At 40.7% G+C, this 14,037-nt stretch overlaps 1 protein-coding gene across 1 annotated transcript in view; it reads left to right on the top strand.

Annotated features, from left to right (window-relative positions):
• Positions 1-14,037, top strand: part of rsrc1 (arginine/serine-rich coiled-coil 1) — a 106,011-nt gene that overhangs the window by 51,735 nt on the left and 40,239 nt on the right. The gene's annotated exons all lie outside the window — the stretch shown is intronic.

Genomic DNA, 14,037 nt, shown 5'->3' with positions numbered 1-14,037 from the left:
TATTTACTTTTATGCATATAGAAACTTGTTGAGCTGTGTACCGTTTAGAAGTTTGGTGAAAGACCCTAACAAGTACATAGACGAGTGTATTGATCCATCAATGTATCAATCTTATGATCAACGATCAAAGACAATCAATTCAAAGTAAACATCCGCTTGTATCGTCATCTTCAAGATATCTTTATTTTGAAATTCCCATCGACACGTCTATGTCCATCCAAAGTAATGAATTGTCAAATCATCTTTTAGTTTTTTCTTTTCAGCCAATGTCGTATTGTTGTCTAAAATAATGTATCAAATATCACATCATGATGAAACTTGTGATTGACACCCCAAGTAACAAGGCCTTAGACGAGGCTGCGGGGACCACTGACCCAACTCCTTTGTGCTGCTCAATGTGCCCGATGTCCACATGATAGATTTTTGCGGTAGTCTGTTCAAATGTAATGTTTTTTAACCTTGTTAATCTAGCTACTGTTTTGATTAGAACAATCTAATTGCAAAGCCACTTTGTATATATTTGTGTAAATATCAAGACATATTGATATTATATATCAGTGAATAATATGGAGACTTTATTTTGTAGCCATATTTTGCAACTATACAAGCTCCAGTCTCATGTATGCACCATTCACTGTGGACCTGGACAGTCCTTGTGTGTTCCCACACACAGTCACAGCACCCCACCCCACACACACACACAAACACACCACCACAATCTCTCTCACACACACACACACACACACACACACACAGACAAATGCATACGCACACTCTCCTGCTCTCCGCTCTGAGTGCTTCTGGGCCCATATTCACTGCAGCTTAATTTCAAACACTCCTCCCAGTACATAAGTCATAGTTGTCACCATGCACGCGGTGTATATATTCCAGTGTGTATTCGAGGGGTAGAGTTGCGAGCCAGATGTGACAGGCAGAGATTGACTGTGGAGAAAGATGTCTTCATGTTTACAGTTATGTGTGCGCACACACACACACACACACACACACACACACACACACACACACACACACACACACACACACACACACACACACACACAGTCTCAGCACCTCAAAACAGAGCTCTAATTTCACCACAGGAAATATATGAAAGAACCAGGCATCTATACATCATCTATAAAGCACCCAGCAGCCACACACTAACTTCACTTAAGACTTACCTTATTGTACGCCACAGATCAACGCTGCAATTCCTTTCTGTGATTTCACTGATTTTGAACTTTCTTTACACTTTACGTACTTCATCATACGTTGAGACATAGTTAGTGTGAACATTTGGGATATTTGGAAGTAGAGGACAATTGGACTTCTGTGTTCTGTTGCTTAATTATTTTCTCAATTGTATATTGGACACCACTCTCTCTCTCTCCCTGCCACCTCAAGGCTAATGTTGCACTAATGGTGGAGAAGCATCATAAAATTGAGCATGTGGCTTTGAGTGCAGTGGGCCAGACTGGTGCAGACACAGGCCCAGGGCCAAACGTGGGACTAGCGGAGAGGGTTTAATGCACTGGACATGTCTCTGGTTTTCTTCTTTTTCCTAGGGGCTTCAAGTAGAACAGGTTTATGGCTCAGTCAAAGACTGTCTTAACCAGAGAGACCATTCTGGCCTGTATCAGGCCTTCAGGTGCCTGTGATGATATCGCTCATAACAATCTACAGTAAAAGTCAAAAGGACAACAGATTTTTACTTGATAAAGCAGTTTATATTTTGTACTAGGACTGATTCATCATTTTATTTTTGCTGCTTTTCCTGTTTTGCACTCACTAATTGAAATCATGTTTTTAAAATTTGATGTATTAGGGATATCGTTTTTTCTGAAGTCTTCAGACCCTCCAACTGCTAAGCTGCCAAATCTTCAAAATTCATCCCTGTCACATCTCTTCTCATTCTCTCCATTTGTTTTTCTCCCCGTCTATCTGTCCTCTCACTCTCCGTCCCACTGTCTTTGTTCCAGCTTTTTATAGCGGACAGAGGGAGATAGGGATAGAAAGAGGGAGGGATGGAGGGCGAGAAGGAAGCAGCAGATGTTGGGAGGTTGTGTGAATGTTAATGTCCTGACGTAGCCGTGGAGCTTAAGCTTCCTCCTCCTCCTCCTCCTCCTCTTCCTCCTCCTCCTCCTTCTCCTCCTCCTCCTCCTCCTCCTTCTTCCCTCCGTTCCTCTCTGAGCGCCCGCCAGGCTTTCTCTCTCGGGGTCTCCTGACATCCTTAAAGCCTGTGGATCTCCTCTCCTCTTCTCTCCTCCACCTCTTTCTCTCCCATCCCCTCCCTCCCTCCCAGCTTTTGTCCGTCTATGGACTCTCTAGTCAGTAGAGAGCAGATCATCCCATGGCTAAAGCGGCTCAGGCCTTTGTGTTGGGGGGCTCTGTGGACCTGTAATGAGCCCCGTCGGCTGGCCCGCTGGCCTGCTTAGCGCTCACTAGGGGCTGTGTGTGTGTGTGTGTGTGTGTGTGTGTGTGTGTGTGTGTGTGTGTGTGTGTGTGTGTGTGTGTGTGTGTGTGTGTGTGTGTGTGTGTGTGTGTGTGTGTGTGTGTGTGTGTGTGTGTGTGTGTGTGTGTGTGTGTGTGTGTGTGTGTGTGCGCGTGTGCGCGTGTGCGCGTGTGCGGGTGCGTGTGTGTGTCGAGTGGGGTGAGAGGAGGAGGGCAACACTGGCCCCCAATGAAAGAGCTGGATGGATATGTTTATGGGTCACTTCCTGCTTGGCCTACATATCACACACACACACACACACAGTACACCCCATATTTTCAAGACAAATTAATTTGCGGATTTCATCAATAATAAGATAATTTTCACAACTATTATTTGAATGCTTTTTAAAAAAAACAAAAAAAAAACTTTTAGGTTAATATAACAGACATTATTCTTGTCATTATGTGCATTAACTACATACATAAGATGTCTTTAAACTTGGTCTTTAAATAAAAATATTTATGATATTGACAATTCATTCTGAAATATTTGACTTTCAAAGATGTCCATTAGAAAACGGCAGTCAACAGAAATTATTTAATTATTTATCACAGCATTCATTTACCAGATTGAAGGGAACCCTCATGCACAGTGTTGTTCAACTGGGTATAGTTGGACTGTATATAAAGTATAGAGGATGTCATAACAAAAAGCTATGCAAAAAGTCTACTATCTGGCATTATGTCAGTATATCTGGTCTCTACACGCATCACTAAAATACTTGTACTTCCTACATTCAAAACCAAAGCACTCTCAAATTAAAATACTTTCATTCACACACACACACACACACACACACACATATGTGCATATACGTACAGGCAAACACAGCACCCACCAAACCCGTACATATGTATTATACTCTTCTCTTTTCAGACACTTGCTAGGTTCTTGCTCTTTTCAGAGCGGTGTCCATTTCCACTCAAATGAGCATAAGCACTGTGTGCGGCAGCGGGCCTCTCCTTATCCACACGTCAATAGAGAGTGTTTGCAGAACACCCACTAAGGACCTGAGGGCCAGGGGTCATCAAAACCTCAGTTTTCTCCTTATTTGAACCTTTGACGGCAGCAAAACAAACAATCCTTAAGATCTCATCCGAGGCTTGAACTTGGCAGGGTCTCACTGGTCTAAATTAACTTCCTCTTGGTTTGTATAAGTTTGACACCTGGCTGAAGTTGGCAGGGAGATGTTTTCTCTTTTCGACTAACCGGTTGTTTTAGTCTTATTCGGCTAAGATTTATTGAGTCGATTTGTCATTTTATTAAATATTTTTTACGATTAATAGACAAAATTGTATGGGTGTTATTCAACTTATAATTTATTTGGTCCTCTTTCCTGATTTTAATAACATCAAACAAACCAGTATTTGGTTTATAACTAACGCAACATAATTAAAGCTTAAAACATTGACTGCTGCAGTTCCCAGAGGTATTAATGAGTGAATGAGTGAACACATTTTGTGTTTTTATAAGGGTGTAAAATTCAACTTTAATATGTGATTGATTTTACTTGAGTTGTACAATTGTAAAATAAAAGAAATCTTTGAGAAAGTTGAGAGGAGAGAGAATGACTAGAAAAATAACCAGAGGAACGTAAAACGTTCCACAGTCACAAATGAACATTTATTACTAAATGTACGTAATAACAATGTTATTACGTACATTACCCAATGTTATGGTGCATGTTAGTTTCTTAGCATGTCTGTAGGAGTATGTCTCGTTTGTGTCTGCTCTGATCGAGTGACTGACATAAAGAGGCAAAGTATGGGGGGGGGGGGGGGGGGGGGGGCAGCCAAGCTTAGCAGCATCATGCGATCGGACTAATTCTTCCACAGTAAATACAGGGTATTAGGCTTCTCTGTCGCAGCAGGGGTCCTCAAGAAACCCGCATGCACACTCTTTCTATCGAGCTCTCCGCTTCTTTCCTCTGTCTTCCCCTTGTGCTTCCAGAACCCGCTGTCCCTCCCACCGCTCCAGCCCACCCCCTTAGGCCCTGACAGATGTGTGCTGAACAGACCACATACATGGAGGGTGTCACCTTACCCCCTCTGGAACTAAAGGGCTAATGCGCCACATTTAGGAGGCTGCCGCCCTTTGTTCTGCCAGGAAAAGAGGTGACGGGGATGGGGAGGCTGAGACAAGACCCAGTGCTTAACATGGCCTAAATCTCGTTCTTTATTTCCCTGGCTGCATTTTTTTTTTTTCCTCTCTAAACTTTCCTCCTTTCTCATTCTTTCAATTTTTTTTCTCTGCCACATCTGTACTTTAGTCATCATCTCCCTCAGCCTCAGCAGTCATCGCTGGTATGCAGGACATGATTTGCTGGGCAGTGAATAACAGTTATCACACATTATTCATCTTCGTCATATCAACGTCACTTTGGTCGTAGCGCCACTTTTGTATGACATGACTACGGTGATTGTCACAAACGCCACTCAGCAGTGACCTTCATCTCAAAGGGGATGTTTCTGTAGAAACACGAGGGAATTACCCAGTAATAACTCCTAACCACACGTTCTCTTTGCTAAAGGTGTTATTGTAACAACAACAGTAGCACATCACAAACAGACGTTGAGCAGTTTGAACTGAAAAAAGGAGGTGTATTTCTGAGCGAAAAGATGGTAAACAACTTAATAACGGCTTCATTTTTTTTTAAAGAATACGGTTATTTTGTTCTGAGGTTCAGGGGGTTGTTTTTAGTGTTCTGCAATATTACTGCCACTGAATTAGGGATTTCTTAATGGAACCATAAAGGTTCAGTGAAAGATCAGAAAGAGCAAGAAAAAAGGAGATTTAGAATAAAACGGCTAATCATGACTCAAGGAGTTGAATGATTAAAACATTAGTCCATGGAGAAAACTGGCTAATGTTTACCCTGCAGTACTTTTTATACGCCAGTTATAAAGGCCTCAACTTAACGAATCGGCAGAGATGCTTCCTGGTTAGCTATATGAGAGGGATTTAGTTTGATGCCGTGATTTGTTTCCTTTTTAGTTTTGGTTGATTTTAACTTTTTTGTATTCAAGCATGAAGCTATACTTTTAACAACATAGCCTCCACCATATTCAAACAAACAAAACAATTACACAACAGAAATTCCCTTTGCATCTATGCAGGAATGTGTCTCCTGGCGTCCTTTGGAAGGATAATGGAGCAGGTATGTCCTGTAATTTAGTCTCTGTAGCCATTGATCAGCTGGATTTATGTGCCATTACCTCACTGTTCCAGTCAACAGTCGTAATTATGTCAGAGAGAGAGAGAGAGAGAGAGAGAGAGAGAGAGAGAGAGAGAGAGAGAGAGAGAGAGAGAGAGAGAGAGAGAGAGAGAGAGAGAGAGAGAGAGAGAGAGAGAGAGAGAGAGAGAGAGAGAGAGAGAGAGAGAGAGAGAGAGAGAGAGAGAGAGAGAGAGAGAGAGAGAGAGAGAGAGAGAGAGAGATGTGAATAAGCTTTTATCTAACAGCCACTGCCGCTCACTTAATAGCAGATTGACCTCCTGATGGGAGGGATGGATGGAAGGGTTTGTCAAGCTCCGTTAGAGAGCCATTCCTTACATTAAGAGCCCTGTGCCTCCAAGATGTTGTTCTGACCCCCTCAAAACAAGTCTGTTTACGCTATAAAATGTGTATGAGAGTTTAAAGAATGGATGTGTTTGAGATCTCTGTGGTCCTCTACACCTCCAACAGGATTTTATTTATTTTGGTAGGAAATAAGCCTTAGAAGTCAAAGGTGTCTGTCAATGGCGGGGCGGACTGAGTGACCTAAGGACTGTATGGATCAGAGTTTTATGTACAATTGATTTTTGGTTTGTTTTATGGGTATAATAAACTCAGGTCATGCTGTGCCCTGCCTTTCTCTCTGCTACAAGCCGGGCCTCTCATCCTCCCATCTTCCACTATATACTGCTGTTTTGTTTTGTAACACAAAAATAAAAGCTGAAACAATTAATGATAATAGTTCATCAACAGAAGATTAATCTGCAACTATTTTGATAAGTGATTAATGTTTTTATACTGTTGTTCCAACTAAAGCAAACTGTCGGCTGTTTGATTAATTGCTAATGGGAAAAAAGTGTGAGTTGCGGCCCTAATTAAAATAAGGGAATCAATTAGAGCTGAATTTTTATTTTTTTAATCCATTGATAACCAGTTAACCAGAAAATCAGTGTTCAACTATTTTGCGAACTGACTGAGGATCTTTTAGGTCATATGGCAATCAGTAATGCCAAACACACTCTGGTTAGAGCTTCTCACATTTGTAAATACATTTCACTGCATTTATCTCATTGTAGATTGAATATATTTGGGTTTGTTGGGCAAAGCAAAACATTCATTTTCACAAATCATTAGTTGCAGAACATGACATCAATTCTTATATATAATGTCAAATTATGAAACAACGAATAGACGGCAGTTCTGGTGAGAGTCGATTGCTCTCTGATTGAATATCTGGATCTGTCTGAGTCCAAATCCTGTAGTTTTAATAACTGCCTTGACGGCAGCAATGACCGAAACGCTTGCAACAGAACATCAGCAAGCGTGGCAATGAGAACGGCTCCTCGCTGTGCTTGGACCCGAGAAATGGAGGAAAATTATATTGAAACAAAAAACAAAGCATTGTGCATTTCATGGTGAAACGCCTTACTTGCCTCCAACGCTGTGCAGAACAGACGATTCTTGCTGCTCGTGTCCCCTCAGTCATTTTCTTCCTTTGTTTTTTTGCTGCAACTCACCGCACATACGGTAACTTCTGAAGGCCATCAGCCATAGGAGGAAAGAACTCCTGTCTCAGCATGGCTTGCATCTCTTCGCGTATCACTTCTCTTGTGTGTTTTATTGACTGAACTTAATTTGGAGACCACACAGACCTGTCGGGAAATGTGCAAACCACAACAATGTCATGATACCCCATTTTTAGACTGATATTTGTGTAATGTGATCAGTAATCTGTTATAAAGTGTTATAGTGTTTCGGAGCCGTTAGTGAACAATAGCGATTCACCAATAGATGGGCTACCGATCGAAAACATTTGGTTCTCAGGTAAAAAACAACAACATTTGTATCTTCTAACTTGATGAGACTCTTTTCTATTGGAATACAGTCCATGCAGTCCTGCTTATAATGAACCTAACGGAGGATACACTGACTTGATTTCAAGCTCTAGTTTTTGGTGAAAATCTTGAATAAATACGGTTGTTTGAAAGGAGATGTTTTCACAGCAATCCAAAATAGATATTACAGAATTAATTATGACCTGTATTATGGACTCCCTCAAACTTTCTCTAAGTAAAACTACTAATGTCAAGATTTTTTTTCCTTATTATTTGAATTTGGATTCAAGTAACCACTATAGATAGCAAAGTAAAAGGGTGACATTTAGAATTGCTGTGGTGAACACTCATTTAGGGACTGTTTAAAACTATTATTTGGGACTATGGTGAAAAACCTTAGTTTGGGGCCTTTGCTGTCCATTATAGTTCTATCAAAGAAAATCAGAATCGGCAAAAATCAGAATCGGCAGGTCAGACTGGGATTGGAAAATGTTTAAGAAAATGGCAATCTGTGAGTCTCCAGTGAACAATATATATACTGCACCAGAGAGAGCCACTTAGAGAAAATTCTCTGATTCTGTTTATGTGTATGTGTGTGAGAGTCAGAGATTGAGAAGTCTTTGTTTTTCTTCTGTGGGCAGATTTCAAACAGCATCTGGTGAGCGCTTGAAAAAGACCGTCATGAGTATGTTCAAATACAAACTGAATAATTTTTGCGCCCTCCTTCCTCCTCCCTCTTTTTTCTCTCCTCCTTGTTGTTGGCGTTGAGAGACACATGGTGAAATCCCCCCCCCCCCCTTCCCCTTCTTTCCTCTCTCTCTGCTCTCAACGTGTAGACATTTCCATAACAGAAAAAGAATATTTTTAATTTGCTGCTTTCCATAATTTTGCAACATATGGTATAAATGATTTTGATGCAAATGTATGTGCTAATTATTTGCAGACGAGTCTTAAATAGGCCAGCCATTGAAGTGGAATGAAAGCAAATTTGCAATCACCTTAAATTTTGCTAACCATTTACTGTTAAGTAAACTTTGCTAAGTAATTTAATTACCTTGGACCGCTGGCAGGCGCTCTGGGCTTTTTGGGAGGAGGTGGAGAGGGAATGAATGCTAAGAATGCAGAGTGAGAGATGAGAAGGGGAGAGTGAAGACGGTGTATGCCGCTAACAACAGGGCAGGTGAATTCTCACCATGTGGAAGGTATGGAGATGTTTTTGCTTGGGCACCTTTGCAAGGAAAAGGTGGGGAAGGATTGGACCATCTCTTAAGTGTGTGTGTTTGTAAGTGTTTGTCATGGACGTAGCTGTCTTATTGGCCCCGGACTCGACATGAATGGATTGCAGCAAAGTGTGATAATTTCTAACCTCTGACACATTATTCTTCATGTTCGGCCAGAGCTGCACAATAATGCCAGAAATGTAATTGCATTTAGTTTATCACTGTGATGTTGTTGATCATGATTCAAATCAGTAACATGATGTCATCATTTCCACTGCCTCTGTGGCAACATATTTGCAGTGTCTTTTTCGCAAAAATATTCACACCTTGGTAGTTTGCATGTGTTATTTATTTACAACATTGAATCAAAGTAGATTTGTTGTAATTGATCTCCAAATATGTTTTATGACACACATTTAACAAATCATATAATGAGTTAAATGGAGAACACCTGTTTTTAATTTCCATTCAGGTGAGGTTTTTTGTCATTCCAAATTGCTTGAAGGATTAAACGTGTCTCTGTGTGCCGTAATGGTTGCTTGTTTTCCCACCTTTCACCCAGTGCAACACAGGGACAAGCCCCGGCCTCCCCCCGTGACCCTGAATAAGAATAAGCGGGTATAGAAAATGGATGGCTGGCTGTTCAACGTTCCCGTTATAGATGGATGAGGATGGGTTGCTGCTGCAACCTTGGCCTTCGTGTACTCATCACACTAGATTCTTCTAATGGCTCTTTAGGCGAAGGAATTGATTGGTTGTATTACTTTCAATGGCAACAACAGCTCTGAGGCTTGTTTGGTGTCACTTCGTCTACAGTTGAACACATTTTGGCTTTTTATAACTAGTTTAAACATTTTTTTTATATCCAACATTTTTGTGTGATAAAGTCAGAGTACCCTAATTTAAGACTGTTGTTTAATGAAGCTCAGGTCCATAGTTGCAAATGGTTTGCTTCATGATACTGTAATGTGCCACATCGCTTGTTGTGCTACATCCGTGCATGATGGCAGGCGTAAATGCAGACAAGTGGGATGAATGAGGTGGTCAAGACACAAGACAGGCGATTGCTTGCGGTGCTTCATGTGAAAGTAAGGGCTTAATTTGAAAGTACAGTGTTTGGAGGGGGACAGGAGCTCAGAGGTTAGAGCGGAACATTGCAAGGTTGGCGGTTCAATTCCCTGTTTTGTTTGTGTGCATTCAACACATTTGTTAAGCCTCAAGGACACACACACAGACACACACAGATTACATCTGGTTCTTGCATCATACAATTACCAACAAATGCAGAGAAAACTGCTATTGCAGTCAAAATATTAATATAATCCAAATTAAAAAAATGTAAGGAATTGTCATCAGTCGCAACCTTGAACATCTTCTTTTTTTTTTGTGATCACTCAGGAGCACCGTAAAGGACAATTTTAGGAAATATGCATATTCACTTTTTTGCCAAGAATCAGATGAGAGGTTTGATACCACTTATCGGCAAGGCTGTCCAAAGGCAACACAATCTGCCTAGCAGCACGTCTAAAGCTCACAAATTAACACGTTATGTCTCATTTTATAATCGGTACAGAAAGCTAAGTCTACAAACGACAACAGGGGGTTATGTGCCAGACATTTTCTTGGCTGGGAGCAGTCAATAAAGCGAATAAGCAGATTTCCCAAAATGTCCAACCATTGCTTTCAGGTTCCCTGGACATATTATATTATTAATATTAATATATATTAATATTAATATTATGCAGTTATAAGTGGTTAATTGTACAGCTCTATTTAAAGCAGCGTTGGATATTGTTATGGCTAAATGTCAGCAGTATGGAGAAAAAGGCAGATAATCCGCAAACAGAATCAGAAAACTTCTTGAAGCTTTACATCATCAAACAACATATCCATCTGACGTTGCTGTTACTTTTTTCATCTTTATCAGTTTATGTGTGTGTGAGGGGGTGTAAGTACGCTCCAGTGTTTGTATTTACAGTATGTAGGTAAATGGAATGTGTTTTTATTTATTCTTTTACATTCACAGTTTTAGCTGCTTTTATAACAAGCTCGCCCACTGATTTCAATTAGAAATGCAACTGTAACAGAGGTTTTCATGTACAAGGCGGTCTTTTGCTATCATATATAACCAACTGTCATTTCAAAGGAGTCAAGAAAAAAGTTTGTGTTTTTTTTTCTCTCTTTTCCCCCTCATCAATCTGTCCTTCACTAGCAGGAAAGTTAAAACAGCTTCTTCTTCTCTCCTTTCACACCAACGAGGCTCCACAGACACACACAGGAAGGCATGGGCTGGGATGGAATTGAAGTAATAAAAACTCCTTTGTTTTAGTTTGTATTGGACCATTCATCATCACTTTATTTAATACGCGGCTGTAATTGTGCCATCCCCAACCATCACTAATGGCTGTGTTCGTCTGTGTTTGCTTTGTTGATGGAAATGAATGAAATTAGGATAAACAACCGCAGAGTCGCGTGTAATCAAGCCCTGATTAATGTACCAGCGTTTCAGCGCCGTTTCTCATTCCACAACACCTGATATCTTTCCCATAAACAAATTGTGTTTGTCTAAATGAAGAAATTAAATGACGCATTTGATGAGTTTATGATTGACCCGGTCCGGCTCGTGGCTCATTATTCTCTGTCGGTTGAGGCCAAGAGGTATGTGACTAATGCTCTGTCACTTCCCACACAAAGATTTATAACCACCACTGATTAATGGCAGCCAAACAGCATTTTAATAATTTTATGATTGTGGTTTCTGGCAGTCGCAGAGAGAGATCGAGGAAGAGAAAGGAAGATGGGGGAGTGTTTAGAGGGAGAGGGTCCAAAGAGAGAGAAAGCGACAGAAAGTGTTCATCCCAGATTAAATGTTTCATGCCATTGCTGGCTGAGCAGACGGAGGCATGATTATGCGCCGTATGAACATCCCAATGAATCTTCCTCTCGCACTTGAAAAGTATTTCATACACATGTTTAATGAATTTCTCCCCCCTCATTATTACATTTACCTTTTCCACTGGAAAGCAACAAATTGGCAACAAATCTGTGTAAAACACCTCAACAGTGAGCGATTGCTTCCCCCAGGGGCTGAAATGTGGAGGGGGATCCAGGAATGGGGCTGATTTACAGGTTAGGAAAGGGAGGGCTGAAAACGTTGCTTTGGCAGGTGAAGATTAGGATATAACTGGTAGATTTTATGGCTGATGTTTTACAGCAGCTACTGATGCAATGATTTGAGATGATGAGAAATGAGAAGAATGTCGTGGGTTTCATGTTAAAGATGGAAAGACAAGGTAGTTTTAGTTTCAAAAAACGTCATCAAGTCATCAATTTGATCATCAACCACCTGCAATGTTGTGATTTACTAAAAGGAATACTAAAATAAACCCTCCAGATTCTTGGACATTTCTTTCCTTTTTTTTGGCTCTATATATACAATTTAATAATAATAATAGTTGGCCCCTGGACTGGAATAACCTATTATATTTATTGCTGGTTATTAACATATTACTTATTGCAGATCTGGAATTAATTTGGTGTCAACATCCTAACATCCTTTTAACTCCTTGCTTATTTAAATTACATACTACAACCATCTATGGTAAGATTGATGCATTAGCATGTGTGCATGCACGTGCTTACATTTGTGTGTATTCCCATGGGGCTGAAGAGTGGAATCTACATGCCAAGTCAGCACATGCTGTACTGACTCCAATGGTTTTGAACAGCATGTGTTTTATTCTTGTCACACCAGCAACCTTTCAAAGTGAATGTTAGTTTGAATTAGATTAGTGTGGCTCATTTTTCCTCCCAACTCAGAGACTCAGGAATAAACGCAGCACGGCTGATAAACATTTAGACACCTGTCGTCTCCAATCTCACGTTCCAGGCCTCGGGAACAGATGGAAGTCATGAGTTGTTTCAAACTTCTAATGGGGTCCTAATTTTGTACAGATTGCACTGTTACCCTATCCCAAAACACACACACACACACACACACACACACACACACACACACACACACACACACACACACACACACGGCTTATTAGTTCTCGGCTCTCCCTCCTGTTCATGCTTCTGTCTCCCACTCCCAATCTCCTGCTTCCTTTCTCACTCATTCATCTTTACTGTACGTTTTTATACTTACAGTAAAGATGAATCCGGGTTGTAAGCAGACGTAAACAAGCCACCGTTACTGTGGGGGCATCTCACTGGTAAATCCGAGCATTAACTCTGATCTCTGTTAAGGATTTTACTTTGGCTTTTGAAAATGTTGTTAACAGAGTCCATTCAAATACAGGTTATAATCTAAGAAACCTCAAATTAGATGTCTTTTTATTGACTAATCATGCTTATATCAGCTGCTTCAATAAGAAATGTTTACATACATACATTTAACTTTAATCAATTTCTATTAGTTCCTTACTTTTGCACTCTTAACGTCACGATGATAACAGACCATCCAGGGAGTCTCTGTACTCTCCGTTTCAACAGAAATTCAACATTTACATGCCATGTATTTCAGATTGTTATAACATTTGGCATTTTATCTCATTACAATGCAGGAAATCAATTATGGATTGTAAGTTTGTTTATTTATAATGATAAGCTGCGGCTAGTTCAACAACTAGCCGCAGCCAGACTGTGGAGGATGAACAAAAAAACGAAGACGAAAATTTAAAGTTTGTATCATTTCACACTAGCGTTACTGACTCCTCAGTCTGTCAAAAGGGGTGATATCTGCAGCCATGATCAAACCAAACATTCATACCTTAACTGCTCCTTAACCTCCTACTGATTCACCTCTATTGGCTGTGATCCCATATGGCCACTTCCTCCCAACACATACTGTATTCTTAGTGCTTTTGTCCCGTGTTGTCAAATGTTTCTGTTTCCTTACAGTGTCCCTCCATGTCGTGTTCATTCCGTCTTGGCCTTGCCTGTGCTGTCCACTCTCAGACATAACAACTCAAACAGCCCTCCTCTGTGTGGCGCAGGGGGCTGATGACAGAAACATCCACCCACACTTTCAAAAGGGCAGCACTGCCACATTATTTACAGTAGGCCACACGCACTCATCTGATTTGTCCAAAATTCCACACCCAACACTTTCTTCCTCTCTCTCTCCCTCTGCATCCCTTAGTCCAAACCTAGTGTTTCCCATAGAGGAGTGAAGATAAATAAACAGTTCATTAATACCCCATTGGCTCAATTTTGCATATTTCTGCCTAATTAGTAAACCAGGCCATAAGGGGTACCCGTCCCCTCCCAAAC

This window comes from Cyclopterus lumpus, chromosome 13 (genome assembly GCF_009769545.1).
Source record: "Cyclopterus lumpus isolate fCycLum1 chromosome 13, fCycLum1.pri, whole genome shotgun sequence".
Taxonomy (NCBI): Eukaryota; Metazoa; Chordata; class Actinopteri; order Perciformes; family Cyclopteridae; genus Cyclopterus; species Cyclopterus lumpus.
This window is presented reverse-complemented; position numbering and strand designations above follow the sequence as displayed.